Genomic DNA, 27,782 nt, shown 5'->3' with positions numbered 1-27,782 from the left:
TGCCTACACGAGTCCAAGGGAAAAGAGAAACTTCCTGTACCACCATGCTGGGCAATCCGTCTACTTTTACACGGACCGTAAAGCAAAACACACGCTTCCACATTCGCCCCAGGGAACAATATCCTAGGGAGCTTCGTGTGTCCCGGAGAAGCCAGACGACTCCATCCGACGCGGTTTGAGAGGCCCACCGGCACCTGCAGCCAGCGCCCGTGGTTAAAGGCCCGAGAGAGGGCGAGCGACGCGCCCCTCTCGCTGCCCGTGCAGGTTCCCGCGCGCATCCCCCAGCGCCAGCCGCCCGGAGCCGGAGGGACCCCTGCGCGCCGCCCCCCGCGCCGCCTCCCCACTGACAGCCCCGCCTCCTGTCCCGCCCCGCGCGCCCGCCCCCCAAGGGCCTTCTCCGGCGGGAGCCGGCCGGCTGCGCGGTTGGGGGCTACCGGGACGCGCGGGCGCGGCGGCGGCGGCGGCGGCTCGCAGTCTAAGGAAACCCTGGGCTTCCCGAACTGAATAGCGCGCCTGTCCGGTCTGCACTCCCAGGGACCCCGCTTCAGTCCCCTTTCGCCTCCGGGGAACCATAGGCGCCGCGCTGGCCGCCCCACCAGCCCGGTCCCGGGAGAGCCCCCCGGCGCGGCGCCCGCCCCTTGGCTCGGATCCCCGGGGCCGGCGTGGAGGCCGGCGCTGCGCGCACGGCTCCCTCTGCTGTCGGAATCCGGGCAGGAGGGATCCGAGCGCCCGGCGGGAAGGGCGCCTGGCACCCGCTCTGGCCGCCTCGCCCCGCACCCCTCCATTCCTTCCTGAACTCCCCCCAGGTCTCCGGGCGCAGAAGCCTGCGCTCACAGTTTCGGTGCCGGGAACGGTGGGCCGGGGCATGACCCTCGCCCCCAGCTCCATTTTCCCTCTTGGCTACGGGTCCGCGTGGACGTGATTTTGACCAGTTTCCTAGCAGGTTCAACGCAGAGTATCTCAGTTCCCCGCCTCACCCCACGCGCGTTGCCGAGGTGGGTGGCGGAGCCCTCGGGGGCCGCCCGGGGACAGCCACCCCGCCCTCCCCGGTGCGGGGACCAGCGACTGTGCGAGCGGGTGCAGCGGGCGGACGTGGGGTCTGTGCGCCGCGGGAGCGACGGAGCGACGGGCCGGCGAGGCCTGGGGGCAGCGAGGAGAAGGCGGGCTGAAGGGCGGAAACCCGGGCCGGGGGCGGGCGGGCGGCGCGTCGTGGCGGCGTTGAAAGGGCGGGGACAGCCGAGTCTTCCCGCTGACTTTTTCAACCCCGGCTCGATCCTTGAGCACTCGGCTTCCCCTGCCGCCCTGCAGGGGTCGAGGCTGCAGGCGCTCGCCAGCCTGGCCCCGGGAAGGAGCCCGCGCCCGGCGCGCGCCGCTGCCTCGCCAGTCTCGCCGCCCGGCGCTCCGGCGACCCGCGTCCGGCCCGATCCCCCGGCGGCTCAGCTGGGGACCCCCAGCCAATCCAGCAGCCTTTCGCAACGTAGCGGGTGCCTTTCTTTTTCTTTCATTCTCTGTCTTTTCATGTAACAGTAACCTGTCGTTTCTGCTTGGAGGGTCTAAGAAGAATCCACGATCGCTTTGCTGTGTCTAACCTAGGAATTTCAAATGGGGCTTCTCAGAATTCACATCTGGTTCCCCTAACTGGCGATCAGGATTGTGGAGTCTTCCAAAATAGCCCTTTCCATCTTACGTAATGAGAGACCCAGAGAAGCTCTGGCTTTTCCACGGTACATAATCTATATTTACTCTCCCCCTCCCCGACACACACACACGCCCGCTCCCTCTCCCGTGCGTGTGTGTGCGCGCGCGTGTGCGTGCGTTTCCTTTCGTTTCTAGCATTAGGAAACTCGTTCGCGGCCACTGAAAAGTCAGGAGCGGCTCAGATCTGATTTTCCACGGATTCCGACCTCCACCGTCAGATACTGTCCGGAAACGGTGCCACCGAATAACCATGGGACTGTGATCCTGGAGAGCCAGCGCGCCGCTACCCAGAGAGGAAGCGCCAGAGAAAGGCGAGCCTGGAAGGCGAGCAGCCGTTCGCGTTGGCTGGCGAGGAAAAGTGCGGCGCGGGGCCCGGCCCGGGGTTCGGGCCCCTGACTTCAGCACCGGAGGGGATGGACAGCGTCTCCGGACCCGGCTGCCGCCGCCGCGACCGGACTGCGCCGCCGCGGGCCTCGCCAAGGGCAGCCCGGCTCCCCGCGCCTCGCAGCTAAGAGGCTGCGTCTCCCGGTGCCCCCGCGCTCCCCTCCCCGTCCGTGACCGACGGAAAGGAGCCTTCTTTTCCCTGCTGTGACCCCCGAGCAGGGCTCCGAGGAGCACTCCTGTTCCACGGATCAAACTCTCCGCAGCAACTTCCAGAATAATTTCCTCCGGGGGCCCGAGGGATAGGGGCCGCAGAGTGAGGCCGAAGTTCTCGGAGCCGCTGAGAAACCATGGGCTCTGCAGGCGGGGTCCGAGTGCTCCAAGGCTCGCGCTTCTCCAGATAAACAGGATGCTCGTGAGAGCGCTGCACCTGTTCGGGAAATAGCTTTGTGAGACGAGGTTGCAGACCTACTCACAACCTGACGCTAGAGAAGCTGGAAGAGTTCCAGTTCCTTTACTTGGCCGGTAAGTGATAATACTATTATTTCTGCTTGTTGATAACTCAAACGGTCCCCCCCCCACCAAGATTTTAACAGAAAGATTGCAACAGTATTATTTTTGCCTTGTGGATTAGACGAGAAAGAATTTGATGTTTACATGGTTGTTCCTGGATAATGATCTTTGGGAAAATCTTGCCTAGTAAAGCAGTTGGATATTTTACTTCTCTGAAGTCCGTTGTGTGATGAGAATATTCAAAATTATATATATATATATGTATAAGCTTCTATCAGTATAGTAAAATCTTAGTTGGGTATTTTTATTGATGAGCTAATATCTTTCTGAATGTGTGTGTCGTGTTTTCCCCCCAAATAATACAATCTGTCATTTTGTAAGAGTTCTGTTATTTTTTTGTTCTTGGCATTATGCTTGTAGTTTAAGCTGATCCTGTCTGTGTTACATAGTATGCAAGCCTCAAAAAGTTACTAGTAGTGACGGTTTAACCATCTAATATATTTCATGTGATTATAATGTGCCAGGCTGTGCGCAAGAACAGACACATGCGTACACACACCTGATCCCTCTCTCTGCACCAACCCCGAGTGTACCTGCACCTGTGGATCTTACCTAAAGAAAAACACACGTTTTCATGCAGTGTTGTCTTTCCAGCCTTTCAAAGCTTAAGACTACTTGCTCAAACCAGATCTGCCAGGGGCAGAGGATGAGGACCTTCAGCGTGCTTTTCAGGAGAGAGGGTTTCCATAGCATTCTGACTTCTTAGTGCTACAAAACGCATTTGTCACTGAAATCCCAAAAGTGATGAGGGGCCAAGAGATTCTTGATGAGCCATAAGCTTTAACGTCTTAATTAAATCTACTTTCTGTTAATTCTTACTTCTGGAGTCTTCGCCTGGGGCTTTAAAACTCCGGTCTTTCACAGTGACCTTGATAAACAATAGAAAGGGTTCTAATAGAACCTGCTCTAATAGAAAGGGTTCACTGGGTAAAGGCAGTTGCACAGATTTACAGCCCATGCCTGACTTTCACTAAGAGCTCGATGGGTTCCGATGGGCACATTCAGTGAGTGGAGGGCTTGCCTTGGCAGGGCAGACTTTGACAATCCTTTAAACACACGTGATGCTGTAAGCATAGCCAACCCTGTGGAGAGAGTTGGGCCCTTTGAGAAAGCACAGTTCTTCGGGTTTTCTTTTTAATTTCTTCGGTCACCCATAACTGATACTAAAATACATTTCCATACCTACCCTCTTCTCAGTTTCATCGCTAGCATCCTCTGAGGCAGTTAAAATGGGCGCCCCCGTGTTGCGCTGGCTGAGGGCAGCAGTTGCACTCTGAGGAAACATCGTTCTCAACTGTCACCTGCCATTTACCATGAACCTGCTTGCTTAGCAGAAAGAGAGCAGAGGCATCCGTGTCACCGAGCTCCCTGGGGGCTCCGTTGCCCTGTATAGGTCGGAAATGATAATCTCAGGAGGAGAAATGCACTGCTGACTTGGGTTCCTCGCCGGGGGACCTACAGTGTGTCCTGGGGACCTACAGTGTGTCCCTGGCACAGCTGGCCTTTGTTTGCTTGTTTTCCTGATCTGAGATATGTGAACGTGAAATTACCACGTGGACTGATCAATCATGTTTTAAGAGAGTTAAAACCTACTGTTAGACTCTTAGTTTGGTTGTCAGTTAATAGCCCAGACAGACTCCCCTGGTGGGCAGAGCAGAAGATGGAAGCGGAGAACGTGTTCCAGGAAGCAGGCCTGTGGGTGCGTGGCCGCAGTTACCTTCTGTGTGGCAGAGGGGGCAGGCTTTCTCCAAACGTGGCTCAAGCAGCACAAAGTAAGAGTTCTCCTGGCCTAATTCCTTTGGAGGTTTGGTTACAGAAATAAATAACTCATTCACCGTTCCGAGCTCAGGCAAGCTGCCTGGAAGCTTTCGTCAATCCTTATCTCTGGGGAAATGTCGTTACATTGAGACAGAGCTTTGTAAACCAACTTAATGCCTGTGGAAATTCTAATCTCTAACTGCCCATGCCGCCCCAAAAAAGGAGTGGGTGGGCTAATGCAACCAAACCTTCTTTTTGCACAGAATCACCTGTCTTTAAAGAGAGATCAATACTTAATTCTAGGACATCCATATCCCACTAAAAACAGCTCTTTTTCCTGATGTTTTTTTGGCCTGTTAGGATGCATGAGGTTCGGGGAGTACCAGACACAATATTCAACACCCCTTCCCAGAGGAAGGAGTTTTGTTGGGAGGGATCAGTGTTGTTGTGTTGCTTATATTTGAGACTCAAAAGAGAAAAGAGAAAAGTGAAATAGGATCGCACAACCAGGAAAATGTGAAGTGTATACCGTATAGGACCAGAGGATAATTAGAAATGAGCCCTGGGGTCTGTTCAATTCTTTTTCTTCTTTTAACAAGAAATGGTATGTATGAGAGTGGGACAGAGAATTCTGGCTTGAGCCTTTAAATTATAAAAATATGATAAAAAGTCAGTCAGTTTTGTCTAGACCATCTAAATATGAATTGGATAGTCTAATGTATCTATTGACCATCAGATCCTAGTGGATTTGAACGTCCAGTTTGCCTTTGGAATTGCTTGCATGGGTTTGAACCAAGTTATGTACATAGTTACAAAAAATGTAAAAGTGTGAGGTGATTATTATGGAATTTAAGAAGGCCTTCAAGAATTGACTGTTATTTTCGTACCAATCAAAAGATATAAATTCCAGGCAAGGAACCTGCTTATTCACCCAATTCTATCAGGAAGGCAAAAGCCACCAGCGAAGAAAAGTGTATCTTAAGTCAGAAGTTATTTCTACAGTTGTCTAACTGCCCCTGAAACCCATCCGGTGAGTCATAGACTAGCACTCAAGTGGAGAGAGATCTCTTATTTCGTATTTTTGTCCCGTTTAGCTTAGCAGAATGAGTTGTACATGGCATGCATGGTAAGAGACAGCATCCTGCAGTATAAAATATGTTATGCATTGTGACGTAGCAGAACTGTTTGACAGTCAGAAAATGGGGATTCTTGAAATGCTGGTCGTAAGAGCTTGGACAAGTCACCCAACCCACTACTTACGGGGATACTTACTTACCGGTTAAGCCGCAATCCTCTGTATGTGGTTGACAGCTAAGTATTTGTGCATAACTGAATAGATGCGTACTCCGTGGAATATTGGAAAGTCTCGATACTATGCTTTCAAGAGTGTTTTGGAAACTCAGGTGCAGTATCTTCGAATTACTATAAATAGTCTCCAGTAGCAATCATTCCTTCCTTTATCAAAAGAGTCCCTTCTGATTACTGTATGGCGACGTGCCTCTTACATTTAAGAGCTTCAATGTAGGGAATATAATATTTTCTTATTAATTCAGCATCAATTTTCTTGGAAATTTTCAATGGAAAAATATTTTAATGCAGGGAGGACCTGATTTTAAAACATCTATTATTCAAAATTGATACCATGTTTTATACCAAACGGTGGAGCCTAGATCAGCATGACCCAAGCTCATTTTAATTACAGCTGACCCTTGAGCAATGCTGAGGTTCGGGGGCACCAACACCCCGTGCAGCTGAAAATCCACATGTAACATTTGACAGCCCTGAACTGCTAATAGCCGATTCTTGACCAGAATCCTTACTAATAACATAAGCAATCCATCAACATGTTTTGTATGTTATATGTATGTCTGTTTTATGCATTCATGACATACCTACATTTTTCTTAATTTTTTTCGGTATTTCTAGGCTATGCATTTCCACTGTTCGTTTTTTTAAATTGTCATATATCTCCAAAAATTTTCCAATATATTTATTGAAAAACTCTGGGTATAAGTGTACCCGTTTAATTCAGACCTATGTTGTTCAAGGGTCAACTGTACTTTCATTTTGACTTTAAATGAATCAGTCACTGCATTTTTGTCATAATTTTCGGGTATGTAAAGGAGAACTAATATTTATCATTAGTTATACCAATAAGGATACGCAAAGGATTAAGTGGACTTTAAAAACTCAACGTCTGAAAATACATCCAGAAAGCATTTTGATTTGCCTCAGTGGCTAGTGAAGATGGAGGGAAGTGTGGACAGCGTGGGGCTGGTCTGTGTAGGTACCCTGGACATTTTGTAAGGATGTGGTCTTGATTTAGTCCAGAACTGAGATTCTGTTCATAGGTGTCGTCAAGAAATCTCCAGTTAAGCAATATCTCATGGCTTATTTTCTTTCATCAGTTGGAGTTTTAAAAGTAGCTATGGTTTTTTAAATGTAACCTTTAAACATTTTCATCTGTATAGATTTCTAGATTATCACTGAAAATATACCAATAGTAAGTTTGAGAAATCTGAATTATTATTTGGTGTTATAGTCAGTTTCCATATAGTTTTGTGGTTAAACTATTTGACTGAACCAGAAATGGAAAATTTTATAATCACAAACAATGCCTTGCTTGTGATACAATTATGATTTTTTTTTGGTTTGATTTGTTATCACTTACCAAAAAAGAAAAAGTAAAGAAACAACAGAGAAAGAAGAATGGGAAAAAAGCAGACAGTGAAAGGTCATTAAAATAATGTCATGTGACCAAGAACTTTATCTTTCAATCATTATTGTGAAGCTAGTTCAGCACATTCTACACATGAAGTGTCAGAAGATTGTTTTAGATTTTCGTGAATTTGGTCTTCAAATGATCAGTGAAGCTGAAATAAGTTTTTTTTTTTTAAATAAAACAATCGTTAAATCAGTACATTAGAAAAGTGGCTAATTCTTTATCACCTTTAATGTACGTCATTAATGTCAGGTACATTTTTAAATTTTAAATTTAAATTTAAAATTTTAATGTCAGGTACATTTTTAAAATTTAAATTTGTGAAGTAGTTATAACTATATTTATATTTAGCAAATATATTGCCATTCACTCAAAATGTCAAAGAGCTGCAGATTTAATTTTATAAAAGATACCTGATAAATTCACAAAGTAAATTAACATAAAACATGAGTCTTTTAGAAATGGTACCAGAATTTTAACAGTAATACGTTACTCATACAAAACTATTTAAAAGAATAATGCATCCTCTGAACCTGCTCAAGGGGCTTCATGGTAAGACATAGGTAAGTATCTGAGATGAAGAAATTTAAGAAAGTCAGTGAGAAGGTAGTATTGCATGATTAAAAATGCATCGAGTACATAAGAAGTCTAAAGTCTAACAGGGTTTTCTCAACAGATTATGTGACCTTGGGTAAGTCACTTTACCTTAATAGCGCATCTCTTTTCTTGATTCTTTTGGGAAATCATTATCACGTCCATTAGAAAACAAACAAAAACCTACAGATTTAGTTGAGCTCAGAAACTTTCCTTCTGCCTCCTGCAGACTGTTTCTCTTGACTAGGACCCTACGCTCTTACGGTGAAAAGTACATGCGACTGATGATCAGATAGATATGAATTTGAATCCTGGTATAGAGACTCAGTAACTATACAAAGTTGGGCAAAGCACGTAAACTCTGAGTCTCTTTATTTCCATATGTGAAACAAAAGACAGTTTCACCTCAATATGCCGTTGGGAACAGTTAGTGTAACAAGGCATAGGCGCGTCTGGGCCGCTGTCCGTACACAGCAGGAGCTCACTCAAGGTGGTGTTCATTAGTATAGCCCACCCGCATATCTGCAGGTTCTGCATCCTTGGATTCAACCAACCACAGATCAGAAATATTCGGGGAAAAAAAATTCTGGAAAGTTCCCCCAAACAAAACTTGAATTTCCTGCACACTAGCAACTAGTTACCTAACATTTACAATGTATGAGGTATTGTGAGTAATCTAGAGATGATTTAAAGTATACAGCAGGGTGTGTGTAGGTTATATGCAAACACTACGCCATTTCACACAAGGGACCTAAGCAGCCGTGGATTTCAGTGTCCGTGGCGTGTCCTGGAACCAATCCCCCTCTGATACCCAGGGGCCTTGTTGGGCCAGTCTGCATATTGATCAGCTAACCCACAATTGTTCTATTATTTCTTCAGATGAATCCCTTGTGTTGTATGTTGTCTAAAACACACTATGCTCACCGCTACCCAGTTCTTCATGCTTTGCCCTAGAGCGTTTCCTTTTCTGTTTGTGTGTCCATTGCTGCATCTCTTCGCATGGGTTGTAAGTTCAGTGTCTGCCGGGTTCTGGCAGGTTGGCCGTTCAGTGGGACCTCGGAGGGCAAGCCCCGCAGAAAGCTCCTGACTCTGGCTCTCCTCAGGTAGAGCGAAACCTGGGAGATACAGCCCAGATTTTATGTGAAATCTCCTCGTTTTCACCTAATTTAATTGGAACAAAACGGACTACAAGCTGGACTCGGCACAGAATGCTTTCCGGGTCCTGGAGCCTGTAGACCCATGACTTCTCTAATTTCAGTGGCATTTGTTAAAAACCAAAACTGACATATTTCATCAGCTTTTCTCCAGGCCTCTCTGTTTCTTTCTAAAAATGGGAGAATGAGGGCTTCCCTGGTGGCGCAGTGGTTAGGAGTCCGCCTGCCGATGATGGGGACCCGGATTCGTGCCCCGGTCCAGGAAGATTCCACATGCCGCGGAGCGGCTGGGCCCGTGAGCCACAACTACTGAGCCTGCGCGTCCGGAGCCTGTGCTCCACAACGGGAGAGGCCACAACAGAGAGAGGCCCGCGTACCGCAAAAAAAAAAAAAAAAAAAAAAAAAAAAATGGGAGAATGAATAATGACTTAGAAAAAAACTTCATCTTAGTATCTTTTTGAAGTTTACAAGAAAATAAATCTCAAAAAATGAGGAGTGGCTGAGAAGAAATAAATACTCTGTTTCTTTGACTGGTCAAAAATATTGTGGGAAAAAAGAGTGCATAGAACAAGTAGGAATGAAGCCGTATCAACCATATTCCATGATGTGTTTATTCCACCACCTCTTCCCCAACTCTCTGTCGTCTGATACCTTCAACAGCGACTGTAACTCAGACGGAAACCTTGACAAACTGTAAGGCCAAGAGAGAAATAGATAATCAGCTGTTGACTATGGTCGGTTAAATGCAAAGCCCCCTCCCTCCAATACAAATTTTGGTGCAGTTTTCAGAAAAAGGGGGCTTATATTATACGGTAGAAAGAAGAGCAGCTGTCTGCTACAATGGCGCTGAAGAAGTTACCAGCTATTTCTAGGTCATTTTCTGTATCTGCTATGGATGGAATACTCAGCAAAGGTGGGCTTATGGGCTATTGTGTCTCTAAAAGTTTGTTTTTATTTTTTTTTTTTTTGCGGTACGCGGACCTGTCACTGTTGCGGCCTCTCCCGTTGCGGAGCACAGGCTCCGGACGCGCAGGCTCAGCGGCCATGGCTCACGAGCCCAGCCGCTCCGCGGCATGTGGGATCTTCCCGGACCGGGGCACGAACCCGTGTCTCCTGCATCGGCAGGCGGACCCTCAACCACTGCGCCACCAGGGAAGCCCTAAAAGCTTGTTTTTAAAGAACGTTTTAAGATGAAATGTTCATAATGTGACCTTCAGTGTAATGAATGCACCCCAGCTTTGTGGGTGTCCTTTCACTTTATTACTCAGAAATGAGTAGTATCCAAAGGGCACAAAGAGTCGTAGACCAACGTGGATACTAGTACTTCTGACTGGATAGCGTTATTTCTGTGTTTGTTTTTATTTTCAGCAGTTTTCTATAATGTTTCCTCACTTATCGCGTGGTAAGCCTGCACCAGTTTAGCTGGACTATTTATCTTTTGTTTCTCTGGTCTGGTTTTAACCGTGAAGAAGTAAAACTCCTAAGAGCAGATTAATCCAATTGTCTGGATACTTCACCACTGATTGCAGCTCATATGACCAAGCAGTGATATGGTAGCGTACATTTAGAGCTAAGGGAAGTAAGATTAGGGTGTTCATCTAATTCATTACATTCATAAAGAAATAGGCTGTTCATTTCTCTCTCCAAGCCCATTGTTTTTCTCTACTTATAAAACCTTTTAAGTGATCAACGAAAAATAAAATTTGCCAGTTATCCATCATCAGTGCATTTTTATTTTTCATTTTGTGTTTTCTTTCCATGGCAGTAAGTTTCTGGAAACTCCTGAAGTTAGAGTATTTCATTGTTGCATGAAGTCTTCCTGGGCCATATAAGTATGTTCCAGGGGACCCAGCCTTCTCTAGTTCCCCTTCTCAGTAAGATCCCCCCACTTTGTGTGGCATTAGCAGTTTTGTGAAAGTTCCTCTCTCTCTCTCTCTCTCTCTCTCTCTCTCTCTCTCTCTCTCTCGGGCATCTCACATGTGATTCTCACAGCAGGACTGAGAGGAGAGGCAAACATTATCATTCCTGTGTTGCAAATGAGACAGTTGAAGTCCGGGAAAGTTAAATGATTCTCCATACATTGAGTCAAAATTAAGATTTGTGTCAATATTTCATATTTTCCATACTTTATAGGTGGTTTGGGAAGAAGAAATACCTTTTGTCCCACTAATTACATGCTTCACTTGCTTCAAATTATGATAAAAACAAAGTAAGCAATTATATTTTACTAACTTTTATTTTTACTGGCTAAGGAACTGGAGAGGTTTAGATTCTCACGGATTGGGAAGGGCTCGCGTATTATCTTAACCATAATCTTATACAAATAGGGAGGTTTTTGGACAATCACGTGTTGAATGTCATCTTTTAGAGGAATTGCCCTTCAGGAGGGACCAGGGTTGATTCTACTGCAGTGATTCAGGTTTCAGGTGATGAGAACATGACCTGATGGGGCAAAGGTTAGCAATGAGTCAGTTGAGACTGGATGGTAAGGTGATGGGTGATGGACGAAAAGACAAGGGAAGAATCAAGATGAGATCATGTGCTTGATACCTGCCAGGTGCTTGGTAAACACAAATGCATGTAGACGTAAAATGAGCTTCTTTGGAAGGAAAGGTGTCACACCTGACTTGGGACATGTCCAGTGGTGGAAGGGTGGAAGGACCAAATAGCAGGGGAAGGAACCATTGGTTTCAGAAAGAGGTACACCCTGACATATGCAGCTCAGAGCTGTCAAAATGGAGATCGTTGCTGAAGCTGTGAAAATACATTAAGTGTTTGAGAGAATGAAGGGAAAAATCAATAGTTTATGAACATTTGGGGAAGGAGAAATAATGAGAGAGAAGGTTATGTAAGTGCACTTAGAAAAGTGTAAGGGAAAGCAGAGTTTCAAGAAAAAAAGTAGATTGTTAATAGTGTTGACACTGCAGGGAGCGAAAAGGAATAAAGATTCAAGTGCATTTGGGTTTGTCCAAATGTAGATCATTGGCTATCTTGGAGAGAACAGTTTCTGAAAAATGGTCATATTCCAGGCAGTATATGCATACAAATTGCATACTCTCCTACCCACTAACTCGCAAGTATCCTGCATTGTTTAGGGATACTGTCACCAATATTGATTTATCAGTCATGCTTATGAATAAATGAAATTGTTTTGAGAAATAAGCAACTGTATTACACAGAATTCAATGGGCTTTTTTCAACGAAAACGAAATTTCTTTAAATCGTATTGGAACTTTATTTCTCTGAAGTGTTCTCTTTTTCGGGGGGGGGAGGGTTTGTGTAAAAGCAGTATAATCATAGAATAATCAGTTAAATGGAGGCTGAAATCATTGACATCATTTTTACAAGCATACAGATCCCCCAGCAGGCTCTTTTCTCCTGAGCAGAATGAACAAGACTCCAGATGAGATGCCGTCTCTTCCTTCCGCGTGTGTCTCCAGAATATTTGCATGCGAGCTGCTCGTCAGCGCGCTTGGCTTGGCCAAATCACTGAGCGTTTTCAGGGTTATCGAGGATGCACATTAAGAGATTGAATCCTAGGAGCAGGACGGTCCTCCAATGGATGAAAGCCCTGGGCATCCACCTGAGACTATGTCATAACTATTATTAATGAACAAAGAAGTTGACCCCTTGGATTAAAGCCGAAATGTGGCCCAAAACGGGTTTGGCATCTAACGAATTACTTAGCATCTCTCTTCCTAAAGGATAAAAGCTCTCTGGCTTCTAACAAAGAGTTTGTGAGCTGTATGGCAGTATTTCGAACAAGGAGATCATTTATAAAAGTAGGCTTTATATTGAGGAAATAATGACGGATGCAGCTGCAGGTTTTAAAGACTTTTAATAAAGAACGTTATAAAGCGAATTAGCAATAAATGTTTAGCAGATGATACTGAATCAAGACATTATAGAACATCATTAGGTCTGTATATTGGATTGTTAAAGCAATATATGTGTTTATGTAATACCAGTGGTTTTGTCATGTTCTAGGATATTTTGAAGGAAAGTTCAAGGTGGGTTGAATTTTAATGAATGGGATGAGTATATCAACTAGCTCTGCTAAGCTAGTAAACATTTTAGTTATATAACTGATAAAGTGGAGAATCTGAAAGCTTCTTAAGGTTCTACAATATGTGGAATTACAGAACACTATTCATGTTAAAGATACAGTATTTCAATCATTTAAAACTTTTGAGTCTTTCATAAAGAAAGTTGAATGGACTTTGTAGAAAAAAAATACTTTGTTAGAAATAATCGGTGCTCAATTCTTGCTTCGCTGGCATCGCCAAAATCTAAATTTCAGTGTCAAGTGGTCAGAATATGGATGAGGAGATGCACATACAGCTCATAACTTAGCAGTTTCTGTTTGTCCAAGTATTTTCGGGCCACCTCAGCATGCAGGATGATACAGTATAGATTCCTTTTAAGGACGAGGCTTGGTCTCTCACCTTAAGAAGGCCAGAGTCTAATAAGGCAAAGCAAGGATACCTAGAGTCGTGAAGTCATTGCAAGGTAGAGCCGGAAATGTGCTCACAGATGACCGGGTTAGGAAGCTGGCCCTTAGAACGTTTCTGAACTTTGGGGAAAGGTTCAAATTTAGTTCGTGGCTTAGTGAAATAGAACCATAAATTATGGTTTAATCAACGATGATGCTTCAAGGATGGTAAAGGAAAATTGAATACTGTTTATGGTTCCTTACGAACTCATAGTTCAGAGTAAACCAGCAACCTGGGACGCGAGAAGCTAGAAAAGATACAAGTTGTTAAGTCTTCCAAAGTCTCAGGCAAGTGAGATTGAATGTCCATCAGAGATGCTGCTAGGGATAGCAATGCTATATTTGGATAATCACCTTTTTAACTTTTAATTTATTTTTAAATAATTATAGACTCACAGGAAGTGGCGGAGATGGTTTGTGGTGGAGCCTTCCCCCAGCTTCTCCCAGTGGTAGCATCTCAGATAATTGAAGTGCAGTGCCAAAACCAGAAATTGACACTGGCACAATACCATCAAATAGGCTATGAATCTTACTTACAGTTCATCAGTTTTTATCTGAACTCATTTGCGTCTGTGTGGTTCTATGTCCTATACCTCATGTACCCCATGTGCTGATTTGCATAACCATTGTCACATAGAATGTGACTGAAATAGAAGTTCCTCATTCTAACCCTTAATAATGGGACCCACTCCCCATCCCCCTGGAGACCCCTCTCCATGCTCCAGCTCTAGAATTCTGTCCTTTTGAGAATGTTATATAAATGGGGTCGTATAGTATGTGATCATTTGAGACTGACTTTTGTTTTTCCACTCAGCATAATGCCTTTGAGATCCACGCCAGTAGCTGCATGTGTCGGAAGTTTATCCCTTTTATTGCTGAGTAGTAGTTCATGGTACGGATGCACCAGCTTTCCGGCCCATGTGCTATGTGAAGGATATTTGGGTTGTTTCCAAGTTGGGCCTACTATGAATAACGGTGTTATGAACGAACATTCGCATGGGAGTAGTTTATTATGCAGGACTATATAACTGGAATATCTCTGTGTAAGTTCACTGGAATGCTTAACAGGATACATTAATGATATTGAGAAGGCAGGCAGTAGACTGGAGAAAGTAAAGGATTTTGAACAAGTAATACTGTTTAAACTCTGGCTTTCCACTGATGAATGATGATGGTTTTATACCAGTTAGTTTTGCTTTGTGATCGCTGGTTTCTGATATGTAATAGGTGTAAAACAATAAGTTTTCTAAGACTTAATGAAAGTTTAAGCCATTCATTAATGGTCCCACCTAATTATTGATTTTCTAAGAAGAGATTCTCCTTAATGTCATATTTACTTGGTTTTATAAGCACCCCACACACTCCATAACAAAAAATAAGGATACAGGTATGCAAACTTTAAAAAGTCTGTACAGAATATGTACAGGTACAGAATACAGTTGACCCTTGAACAACACTGGTTTGAACGCCATGGGTCCAGTTATACCCAGATCTTTTTCAATAAATATAGTACTGTGTTTTCCTTTTCTACAGATCTTTAAATTAGCTAAGCGTGGGGAAAAGTTTGTGTTCGATTAAAAATCACAATGCATGGAATCAAAAGAACTAGGGTTTGATTCCTGATTCTGTCCAAACTGTTTCGGCCTCCTGCCCTTGCGTGAGTTGTTTATTAATTCCTTCGTTTTTGAGGCAGGGATAGCAGTAGGTGGATTTTCAGCAGTGGGAGGTGGGGGACAGTGCTTCTAACCCCCGTGCTACTGAAAGGTTAACTGTACTGACAAGTTATATTGTTTAGAATTTCACAAACACGTTTACAAAAACTTGACCGTATATTGTGCCACAAAGGAAACCTTGCCAAATTTCAAACGTTTCAAATTCTAAGAGCATGGTCTTCGGCCAATACCTTTAATTAAAAAAGAAATTAATAAAAAATAACTAGAGTCTTTTCACCAAATGGTGCTGGAACAACTGGACATCCACATGCAAAAAAAAAAAAAAATGAATCTAGACATATATCTTACTCCCTTTTTAAGAATTAATGCAAAGTGGATTGTAGACCTAACTGTAAAACACAAAGCTATAAAACTCCTACAAGACAACATAGGAGAAAATCTAGATGATCTTAGGTATGGTGATGACTTTCTAGATACAACACCAAAGGCACGATCCAATAGAGAAATAATTGATACGTTGGACTTCACTGAAACTAAAGACCTCTCCTCTGTGAAAGACAATGTCAGGAGAATGTGAAGACAAGACACAGATTGGGAGAAAATATTTGCAAAATACATATTTGTTAGAGGACTGTTATCCAAAATACGTGAGGAACTCTTAAAACTCAACAATTAACAAAATGAACAACCCAATTGAAAAATGGGCCAAAGGTCTAAACAGACACCTCACCAGAGAAGATATACAGATGGCAAATAGGCATATGAACAGATGTTCAACGTCACATGTAATTAGGGAACTGCAAATCAAAACAGCAATGAGATACCACTGCACACCCACAGCCACAGTGGCTGGTGGGGATGCACAATGGTGCAGCCACTTTGGGATACAGCTCCGTAGTTTCTTTCAAATCTAGATATACTCTTATCACAAGATCCAACAGCTGTTCTCCTTAGTATTATCCAAAGGAATTGAAATTGTATGTCTACAAAAAACACGTACACAGATGCTTGCAGTAGCCTTATTCATAATTGCCAGAACATGAAAGCTACCATGCCGTCTTTCAGCAGGTGAATGGATGAATAAGCCTTGGTACGTACAGACAATGGAATATTATTCAGCACTAAAAAGAAATGAGCTGTCAACTTATGAAAACACGTGGTTTCTCTGAGTTTCTAGTACTTTGTCTACAACATAGTAAGTGCTCAAAAATATGTGTTGAGCGAGTAGAATATCTACCTTTTTAAGGAAGATTATTATTACATATAATTTTTGCTCTGCTGTTTAATTTCAATACAATCCCATTCACTTTTTTTCTAACCTTTTATTTTGAAAAGTTTAATCTTACAAAAAGGTTGAAAGACTAATATTTATTGAATAATACAATAAAACCTATAGACGCTTCACCTACTTACTGTTTATTAATATCACTTTCATTGTTTATGCTCAGTGTTGTATTAAGTTGCATATTGTTTCTAATCTATCTCAGACTAGTCATTATTGCTGTTTTTTTAAGTGGTCAGCACTCCTTTAGATTTACTGACAATTTCTTTGCTCACTATTGCTTTTTAAAAAATAACTTGAAAAATAATTCCCATAATGTAAGATTTACCTTTATAAAGTATATACTTTAGTTGTTTTCAGCATATTCACAAGGTCCTGCAACCATCACCACTATCTGATATCAGAATATTTTCATCACCAAAAAGAAACTCTTTATCCATTAGCAGTTATTATCTATTCTTCTTGCCTCTGGGCCCTGGGCAAACTCTACTCTACTTTCTGTCTCTATAGGTTTCCCTATTCTGGACATTTCATATAAATGGAACCATAAAATATGTGGTGTTTTGTGACTGGCTTCTTTTATTTAGCATAATGTTGTCAGAGTTTAGGCATTATTGTAGCATGATGGGCGTTTTGGTGTTTCTGTTTTTCTGACTGTTACGAATAGCCATTCATATTAACAGTCATGTACAAGTTTTTATGTGAACACATATTTTCCGTTCTCTTGGGAATATGCCAGGAGTAGAATGCCTGGGTCATATGGGTTAACATTATGATTAACACTTTGAGAAACTGAAAAACTGTTTTCCAAGGCAGCTGCACCGTTTTATGTTCCCACCAGCAATGCAGGTTTCAATTTTTTCACATCCTCACCAACATTTGTTACTGCCTGTCGTTTTGATTATAGCCACCCTGGTGGGTGTGAAGTGTCTTCTCCTGACTTTGATTTTCATTTAGTGATGTTGAGCATCTCTTCATGTGATTTTTTTCTATCTCTGTGTCTTCTTTGGAGAAATGTCTATGCAAATCTTTTGCCCGTTTTTCACTGGGATGCTTTACTTTTTGTTAATGATGTATAAAACTTCTTTATATATTCTGGGTACTGGAACCTTATCAGATAGTATATGATTTGAAAATGTCTTCTCCCATTATATAGGTTTTTTTTTTTTCACTTTGTTGATAATATCCTTTAAAGCACAAAAGATTTTAAGGAAGTTCAGTTTATCTATTTTATGTTTTGTTTTCTTGCCTGTGATTTTGGTGCCGGAAATAACCCTCTGCCTAATTCAAGATAACAAAATTTCCATCTTTGTTTACTTCCAGGGGTTTTAAAGTTTCAGTTCTTCCATTTGGGCATTCGATCCATTCCGAGTAAACTTTGTGTGTGCTGTGTTGTGGGCCAGCTTCAGTTTCTTCTCACGTGGCTTTCTAGTTCTCTGGCACCGTCTATTGAAGAGACTGTTACTTTTTTCATTGAATCTTGATTTCAAGATTCAGCTGGCCACAGATGTAAGGGTTTTGTTGGTTTTTTTTAACTCTCAGTTTTATCCATTGGTTTAGACGTTTGCTGTCACCCCGGGACCACGCAGGCTTATCACTGTGCTCTTGTACTGTTTGAAACAGGCAAGGGACCCCATCCACCTTGGTTCCATCTTGCGTGATGCCGTTCATTTATGGGATGCGTATTTATTTGTAACTTCCTAAACTCAGTTTTAAAGGGATACGAGTACGTATTGTATGGGTCTGCTTAGCTAAGAATTTACTTGGGAACGGGAAACGGCATAAAAATGAAAGAATAAATAAATATATAATAATTTATATTTTTCTGTGATTCAGTAAGTTCATAACAGAAATCAAATATGTTTAGGCAGAGAAGTGAGAGGTTCACTTCAAGGGACCAGTGTGTGCTGGTAGCTCTCTTATCTGGTTAGTGGTCCCAGGCTTCTACCCATAACCTTGACCTACATCTGACCTAGTTATCCTCCATTTCTTGTCATGGATGCCTTACTTCAACTTGGATAACTTCCCTGGTTATGTACACCTTTGCTTGCAACAAATACCTTTCCTGGTCATATATACCCTTCCTCTCTCTTTCTCTAGGTGTCATAAAGTATATAATGTACATGTATATATAAAATACACAATATATTCTTCATCATATTGCCAGGTAGACCTTCTTTGAGGGAAAACGTGTTAGAATGGTATTTGCAAATAAGGCAATTCATGAAGGTTTGAGTCACATTCCAGTTGAATATTAAATGACGAATTCAAGGAGGAAATACTGTGACTGAGAAAAGAAAATAAATATTGATGTGAGGGTGGGAGAGATGTCAGGGGAAGGGGTGACTGGACCCCTCACTGGAAGGCGCACCCATGAAGGGGATGTGTCTAACGATAGTGTTTGTTCTGGTGACATGAGTGCAAACACGAAAATGCTCACCGTTGCCATGATTATGTCTGTAGTTCACAGACATTTCACCCAAAGATGGTACAAAGATAGGAGCGATACGTTTACGTATGCATGGGAAGTATCTTATTTGAACAGGTAAATAATTTGATTTAAAGCCTGATTTTGTAGGGAAATACGGGTTTCAGCATGATGCCCGAATCAGCCGAATGATTCAGACAGGCTTGTGCAGGTGGGCTCCGAGGGGACCTCTGATCGGTTAGAAGGGAGCCTCCAGGCGGTGCAGGAACGAGGGAATTGCTTCTCCTTGAACTTTTGAAGAAAGTCTTAAATGTGTTTGTGACAGTTACTGTTATTTACCTCTGTGAGAAAACAGGAGAAATCAGTGCCAACCCACATGTAGCCCCAGTCCATCCAATGCTGTGAAGGTTGAGGGAAGTAAAAATTAGTCTAGATTCGTGGTTAATAAAACCGCCCAAGCAGTTCTCAGGCTTTTGAAAGTACAGTAGACCCTATTCCAGACTTGCTAAGGCCTAATCCCATCTCTGAAATGAAAGAGTGTGTGTGTGTGTGCGCGTGTGCCTGTGTGCGTGCACTTACATGTATGTGTGTGCGTGTGTGTGTGTGTGCCTGTGTGTGTGTGACACAGCTCCTGGGTGTTCGAATGTCATCTTCTGAGATGAAATGTCTGCAGAGCATCCTAATGAAATGAGGAACTAGAAGCATTTCCTCAGGGACCCCCATATCATTTCCCTTATTAAGGGCCCTCAAAGCCAAAATTCATTTTCTGGTGTAAAGCACAGGCAGGGGCTTAGGAAGATTTTCCAGGTGGGCATGCTGGCTCACAGGTGAAGCAGATCCCTGTGAGAGGGGAGAGCTCAGACAAGAAAGGATGGTCACAGCAGAGAGGCGGCTCTGTCCAAAGACGTGCTGGTCCCGCCTTCCCTGTCCAGTGGGGAAAGATGCCAGGGCATTGAACCAAGGGCTGCAGCACCTGGGCTTGAATGTCCATCAGCTGTGGCCTTTCTGAGGCGCACCTGTCACAGTTCCTTGTTGCCCACCTGCAGCTCTGGCCCAGTGGATGCGAGCTAGCGTTCCCACACCTTTGCCGATGCAAAACCCAGTGCTGCAATGTACCAGGGAGCCTGGCAGATCCCTCATTTGTGGTCTTTAAAGTTTTTGTTCTCAGGGCTTCTCTGGTGGCGCAGTGGTTGAGAGTCTGCCTGCCGATGCGGGGACACGGGTTCGTGCCCCAGTCCGGGAGGATCCCACATACCGCGGAGCGGCTGGGCCCGTGAGCCATGGCCGCTGAGCCTGCGCGTCCGGAGCCTGTGCTCCGCAACGGGAGAGGCCACAACAGTGAGAGGCCCGCGTATCGCAAAAAAAAAAAAAAAATTTTGTTCTCGTCTCAATCCTCCATTCATTTTTCTTACCGGACCATGAGATATGGTTGCACCTTTTCCGTTTTTTAAATGCCCTGCTACAGTTTCTCTGATTTTTCAGTGGATATGGATGGCAATGAACTTTGGCATTCCCAGTTTAAAGGAACTAACTGATAACATGAAAAGGAACACAATGAAAACCAATTAAAGTCAAAATTTAAAAAGTCTCTGAACACTGAATAGAATCCTGATTGGAATGGATCATATGAACTCAGTTGGCAATGACCGAGTTTTTGAAATGCAAGGATCTTGAGCTCATAGCAAACTAATGGATATAATTTAAAGGCTTCGTGAATGGGTAAGGGCCGTTAGCAGGGTTGGCCAAAATTAGGTCAACAAAATAAATTTAAAAATTGATTTAGATAAAAGGAAGATTTTCTTTAATTTTTATATGTGGCTTTTCCAATTATTTGCCTTGAAAAATTCAGGTTTCTGGAAGTATCAAATCTACTTTGTCTGTTTATTAGTATGGAATTGATTTTATCGTGAACTTAATATTCTTCTAAGAATTATTATGCAACTTGCAGGTATAGAGAATTGTAGAAGTATCATTCATTTAGTAATTTAAATATAAATTGCCAATTGGTTTAAGTAAAATTTTCAGTATCTTGATTGTGGTGATAGTTTTAAACTGTGTGCATTAAACATATGCAGCTTGTTTTATGTTGGTCATCCTCACGAAGGCTGTTAAAATGTAATTTTATCTGTTTCTTTGTACTTTTGAAAGGTGGCTCTTAAAAAGTTTAAGATGATCTACGTGGCCCACGTCACATTCCTGTGGGCGAGTGGTCGAGGGCTTCTGTTTTGCAGGAAACGTGGGAATGGGAGATGTGTTACACATCACCCCTGGGGTTCAGGGAGCAACGTCCACAAGGTGGGAAGGGTAGGACAAAGGGCCACCCTTTTTCAACAAATAGAAGAAAAAGTATAGGTAAAAGCGTTTATGAAAGATAGCTGCCAGATGCAAGGTTGACTTTGTTGAGTTCCTGTTTCTCTTTAGAGTTGTTCAGCTCTTTGACCGCACTGTGTTCTCTCTACCCCCTTCTTGTACGACCTTCCCCTCAACTTCTGGGATCCTCGGTTTGTGAGACGTTTTTGACTCCTTCTGGATCCACAAACTGGGAATTCTGGGACAGTCTGTCGCTCCACCTCCTTTTTCATATCCTGTCAGTAATCAGTCTTAGACTCTGCATGTATTTATCTTTGAATCTGCTTCTCCCCTCCGAGGGTGTACGAGCAGTCTCCTAATTGGTCCCGTGACTCCTTCCAAGTCCACACCACTCTCAGGTTCATTTTCTAAACCAGAAATCCCAGTCTTGCCACACCCTTGCCTACTAACTTCACTGGTCGCACACAACTGCCAGGGTGACTCCTCGGCCTAATTTGCAAACCTGTTCACAAGCTGTGCCCACCTGTCTCTGTGATCTCATGTGTGCTCATTCCCCAGGATATGACCCAGAGCAGCAGGACCAACACAGCGTGTGCTCCCCACTTTGCAGGCCACTGCTGATTAGTCTGTGTAGGAATCCTGGAAGGTAGACAACAGTTGTCACCTCCATTTTATAGATGAAGAAACAGGATGCGTGTTTATTAGACTGGATACTCAGGATGGAAACAGTGGGTCCATAGTCACGGTTCAAATGAAAGGCTGCACTGCCCTGCCAGGGCCTGACATCTAGGGTGCTTCGTCCCTCTCTCCTCCAGCCCACCCTCACCTTTCTCCCTTTCTTCCATTATTTTCTTGGACTTCCGGATAGGAGTCTAATTAATTATACTACTAACGATCAGTCAGTGGCTCAGCAGGAAACTTTGATCACTGACAGTACGTAATTAGAAGGGAGTTTAATAAATGGGTTATTTACAAAGTGTGGGCAGGATACGGGGAAACAGGATGTGGGAGCACAGACCATCCTACTGGAGGAGCCTCAAGGGGCAAAGGACGTCGGCTGGCAGCCCTCACCTGACCCCAGAGAGCTGCGTGCCAGGACCTGTTCTTAAATGGCGCTTTGCCACCCCGAGGACTTGACAGTCAGGGGGCTTGAGAACAACACCGCAGCCCTCTCCCCCAGCCTTCCTGTTCCCTGCTGGTGCCTCTCACCCAAGGCTTGATCCAAGCAGAAGCCAGCGGAAGAAAGAGGTAGTCTGCCAGGTCAGTCTCCTGTGTCCAGAGGTGAGTGAAGCATGCAGATGAAAGAGGCTGTACTCGTGGAAATAGCCTTATAAAATAGGTGACATTTTGTGTGTGTCTTACATTTATACAGATTATATTGTGCTATAACCTTGTTCTGTGTATCACTTTTTTCCTCCGGTGTCTTTGAAGATATCGCTCTTTTGCTTATGTTCCTATAGCTCGATACTCCTAAGTAAGTGCTGCGTAGTATTCCTACTAGTGAACTACAACATTATACCCACCTGTCCCCTCGAGATGGCCCCCAGATTGCTTCCAATGACCGGATACCGTGGGTAGTAGTGGAACAAAGCCCTTGCATACGTCTCCTGTTGACTCATGGGCTTGCTGGGTCAGAAGGTTTTCACATTTTTAATTTCGTTAAGTACCGTCAGACTATTTTTGTTTGAATATTTACTCTCCATTAGTAAATATTCTAATGGAGTATTATTAGAATACTAATAATACTACTAATAAAATGCTTTTTATTTTTTACTAAAAATAGTTTTGCTATTATGTTGGGTGAAAATTAATAGGTTGGTGTTTGCATTTGTATTTCTATTATTACTAGTAAGTTCTAGAATGTCTTCCATTTGTTCCGACCCTTAGGGTCCCATCTGTAAACTGTCTCTTTATAGTCAGATGCCAATAAATGGTTTATTTGAATGAAAATTACCACAACGTGGTCTTTTCACAGCGTTTTAAAAACCCCTTGCCATTGACCACTTAGTAGAAACACAATAAATTCTCATTTAATAAAAAGCAATGGACCACACTTTAGTTTTTGTACATGTAATTCTGCCATGTGTCGTTTGAGATGGCTCAGTAACTATAGGTAACAAGTCACGAAATGACTCTTTTAAGCTGTCAATAGACTTTTAAAATAACCAGACTGACAGTTTGTTCTCTAGCTGTTTCCTATGTCCCAGCCACCCCCAGTTCTCCTACTCTCCGAAAGAGCACTGGGTTTCAGAAGAAATTCTAAACACAGGGCTTGTTTGAGAAGACAGCAGCTGCTGTACTGAGAAGGTCTGGCATCCGGAAGGCTGAGAGCATCTCCTCTCTGCCTCTTATAAGAAAAAGAGCAACAACTATACATATATATATATTGAGGCTCTTTAAATGCCCAGTGTAATTGTGCTGGTGACAGAGGACACAGAATAGTTGGGGTCCTGCCCTCAGGGAACTTACGATCTGGTGGGGGAGAGAAATATTGGACATAAGATCATGCAAACGAAGTTACCATATAAACATGCTGCATGAGGACCATGCGGGAGAGATGCAGGCTGCTACCCGGTGAGCATCCTGATCTCAGGTGTCCGGAGTGACCATCCTGAGGAAATGACCTTTGAACTGATACTCGAAATATAATGAACTTAAATTGGTAAAACCGAGGGACCTTTGATGGACCAATATTTACTGCACTGTTGGGACCACTCTGGATGTCTAGAGACTAGAACATTAACTAGACAGAATTCAGAGTAAAATGCCCCTTTGCAGGTGTATCTGAGTGGACAACCATCTTTTCAAGACAAACTCTTCACCCCATGTTCCTCCGCCACATTCCAGCCATCAGAAAGAAAGGTAACTCGCTCTCAGGTGGCTTCACACGACACTTCCCCTTTGACCTTCACCCACCTTTCATCCAAGAGATACCAAAACATGGAAATACCGGCTCCCTGCTTTTTCTTTTGAGGTGACTTGATGTCACCCAGCAGGTCCCAGGACTGTCTTCTGCAGTGACGTCCCCTCCCCACGGAGCACGTGATCCCACAGCTCGGCCACCTCCAGGGAGCTCCTACACGGTCATCCGCCCGTAACCGGTGTTACCTTAACAGTCTGATGTCACTTCTTACCTTAATTCTGACTTTCCCACTGAAACTCATTAAACAATCGTTGCTTATATTAAAACACTGAGCACATTTTTAATGAAAAGTACCATTTAAAGTCAGTCATGGAGGTCTTTGCACATCTTCAAAATTGCTGGGGAGCACAGCTGACAGCCCGATTTGGCACCTTTGGGCTTGGGACGCCCAGCCCGGCCATGTGCCCTGTTCTCTCCGTGAACCTGACAGGTGCTCTCAAGAGGAACCCTCTAGGGACTAACAGCCAATGAGCCACCGCAGACCCGTGGAGACCGCAGACCAGTGAGCGGGGACCTCTGGGTAAATGTCCTGCCCTCAAGCTTCTCCTTCCTCCTGTCTTCCTTGATGCTGCCTATTGGACAAATCACCCAGCAGCCAGAGGTTCAGAGCCTGCTGGTGTAATCTGGAGGGTCAGTGCCCCCGCAAGGGAGGAGGGAAGGGGGTGGTGAGGAGCCCCAGGAGCTGCCTGGCACAGAGAGCAGCGTGATTAAATCAAGCTTACGGAGCTCACACGCGCTTTCCTTACTTACCTTTAATGATATATAAGCGCAAAGGAAGTGTAGGGGATGTCTATGTTGTTATCTCCCCAGGGTACGATGAGAATTAAATTACTTTAGACACTGGAGATCACCTTGAAAAATTTGAAGGCTTACGTAGTGATTAGCATTGTTGTTGCTGAGGCCAGGTGTCCCATTGAGTAAAGGAAAACACAGCTTGTGTCAGAAAAACAAGTCTGATTTTGTGGAGGCTCAGTTCATTTATTGGAAAGTCAGGTCCCTGAACAAAAAGAGTATTACAGCACTGTGTAAGAACATTGTGAAATTATTTTAAGTAGTAACTACAACTTGTTACTTTTTTCTCCTCCTCCTTTATTTTTCAGGCACTTCTATTATATTTCTAATAGAAATTTTCTGTGACTAAAAAATAAACAGGTAGAAATGCAAGTATCAAAATGTATTTTTACTCCATTTCTTCAGTGAAGAAAGTTAAGGATTGAAATCATCTGTTATGTTTTCTGTTACAGTCAAAATATAGGGGTAGAAGATATGGTTAGAAATGTTATGAGAATGGTTTGTGTAGAAATGATGGTAATAATTTAGCATCTATTTCATTTGATTCTCATCTCCCTAATAATTGGTAATAGCTGGGTAATTTTAAAAGAAACCCAACCAGAGAGAGAATTCCAAGTGGCCAGAAAGTCAAGTTAAATGAGTGTAGTAATTAAATTAGCAGAGCGTATTCAGAGAGATGTCAGGTCGTGGTTCACACATTTGATTAGTAACTATGTATCAAACGGAAAAATCACTAACAGGCTCTTCAGCAAAAATGATTTTAGGCTGCAATGTCTGATGAGTATGGTGAGTTAGACCCAATTTGTAAAGGCTGCTGTTCAGAGGGAGGAATGGTGACCCAGTTTCTAGTTCCTTAATTCTCTGTTAAGTTTTTACAGAGAAATTTGGGGCCAGAAGCAAAACTTGAAATAATTAGAATGTTTATTTTCTCTTTCCTTTCTTTTAATCTTTAATTTATGGTTCTAATAAGGTCTGCTATTTTCTTGAAATTTTACAGGATAGAACTCTTTAGTTAAATCAGTAACTCTCCCCCTTATGAGATATTGAGCCAGAGAATAAATGGCCAGCCTTATTTTTATTATTATTATAAGTTCAGAGTATTTCCCAGAAAGACCAACATGTTTCCACTAATAGTTTTTCCTATTTCCTTAAAAGAAGACAAAAAGCCTATTGACTTATTAGTACGCAATATTATGTTAAGTATATATGTGTTACTGATTGCTTCAAAGAAATCAGAAAACTACAGTATTCTTAGTTATTCAAGACCCATATATTGTAAATATTTATTTACCATTTTTTTAAGCAGAAATGTTTATTAGCTGGCATCTCTGTAATTGGCAAGGTCATATGACTCCAAAAATGTGAAAAAATTTTAAGCGTTTTCATGAACATCAAAAGAATAATTTTTCTGGCATCATTTTAATATTAGGTATCTTTTGTATTCTTGTTTCTTAAAGGTTCTTAATCCACATATGTTATGAGCGAACACTTTCAGGCAGAGTGTTTAGCACCCTTCTTTCACTGCCTTCCAGATCATGTATTTCAATGTATATTCAGTTATCTAGTAAATCTGCTGTATGTAATGATTGGACAAATTGCCTTTTCCCTATTAGCTAGTTAAAATACTTTTTAACTGAAGATGACCTCAGTAGAGCGTATTCAGCAGTGAAGTTCTTTCAGCAGCGCCCTCACCCTCTGCTGGACCACGGCTGGCTCAGTGGCTGGCTGGGTTAATGCCCAGCTGATGAGGGGAGGGGAGGCTCCCACCTGCAGGGGCCTGACTGTTTCAGCCACTTTTGCACGTTCAGGTGCCCAGGCAGGAGGAAGAGCGTTTACAGTTACAGATAACTGGCAGAGACCCACGGCCGCCTGTCGTCACTGACTTATCTTTCGTGGGAGGTGGATTAACGTGATGTACTTTTACCATGTACTCAGTATTCCTCTGTCGTGGTGGATTTTCTGCTCTAAGATGTCATTAGCTCCCACTGGCACCACTCTCTGCTGTACAAGACCGAGACGAAGTCTTGAGGCCTTGCACGAACACGGCGGTCCCCACACGCTCAGTAGGTCCCCACACCTGCATCTCGGTGTCACCGTGGAGATAAATGCCATTTACGGGCTTTTCCCAGGCTGGCCTCCTTGAAGGCCAGCAGGGCTCTGAGAGGTCCTTGGCCAGATTCCTAAGTCCTCGGCAGAATACTTCCAGGACCCATATATGTCATCCCACTTTCAGTACCATTTTTCATCTGCTTTCTTTGGATTGACATCTGTCTCTTTTGGGTGCCACATTTTCCTTCTATCCAGCTGGACAGATTTTCTCATCAAAGAAACCTCCTGCGGTGTTACATGGATCCGTTGCTATTTATTCCACAAAGAACATACAGACTTAAGCTTCTTATCTGGTTTATTTTGCAGGCAGACATTTTACTTATTCTTACGCGGACAGTTACAAAAACGTGGCTTTGGAGTTTGAATGACATGCAATGTACAACTAGGACGTGGAAGAACCCCACTGGGCCAGTTTGTGCAATTGAGACAAAACCTAAAACAAACAACCCAAACTGTGTCCAGTGATTGAATCACCTAGATTGCAGCACCTGCTCTTTCAAAATAACTGTGTATCTCCCACTTGGCGTTGTTGCTTGTAAATAGGGTCCTAGCATAGCTCACCGACTTGATCTCTTCAAATAACTATATGTCCCGCTTTGCTTTGCTGCCTTGTAAGTAGGGTCCCAACATAGCTCAGCAACCTGTATGAAAACGAATGTAGTGTGAAGGCTGGTGCAAAGTGTGATGGTCCACGTACAACCCCAGGCAGTGGGCAGCACAGGTTGGCTCCGATGAGATCATTATGCAAGTTTATCTTCAGACACATACATGAAAGTGGGACCTCAGGAAATAAAGTAAATAAGAGCCTAACTTTTTAAAGGCAGCCCCTTCCAAAGCTTTAAAAAACCGTGCCGTCAGCTTCACATCCCAGGAGACTCCCCCAGTCGAGACAG

The 27,782-nt window shown here is 43.3% G+C and overlaps 1 protein-coding gene across 2 annotated transcripts in view; it reads left to right on the top strand.

Annotated features, from left to right (window-relative positions):
- Nucleotides 1–1,356: 1,356 nt before the first annotated feature.
- The window catches only part of SNTG1 (syntrophin gamma 1), a 476,492-nt gene continuing 450,066 nt past the window's right edge, over nt 1,357–27,782 (top strand). The window contains exon 1 of one of the 2 annotated variants that reach the window (XM_067712365.1): nt 1,357–2,604. The gene's annotated coding sequence lies outside the window, so the exon portion shown is untranslated. The remainder of the gene's footprint in view (nt 2,605–27,782) is intronic. The other variant, XM_067712364.1, reaches the window with a different exon arrangement.

This window comes from Pseudorca crassidens, chromosome 17, assembly GCF_039906515.1.
Source record: "Pseudorca crassidens isolate mPseCra1 chromosome 17, mPseCra1.hap1, whole genome shotgun sequence".
In the NCBI taxonomy this organism is placed as follows: domain Eukaryota; kingdom Metazoa; phylum Chordata; class Mammalia; order Artiodactyla; family Delphinidae; genus Pseudorca; species Pseudorca crassidens.
The sequence above is the reverse complement of the archived record's forward strand: the minus strand, read 5'-3'. Positions and strand labels throughout refer to the sequence as shown.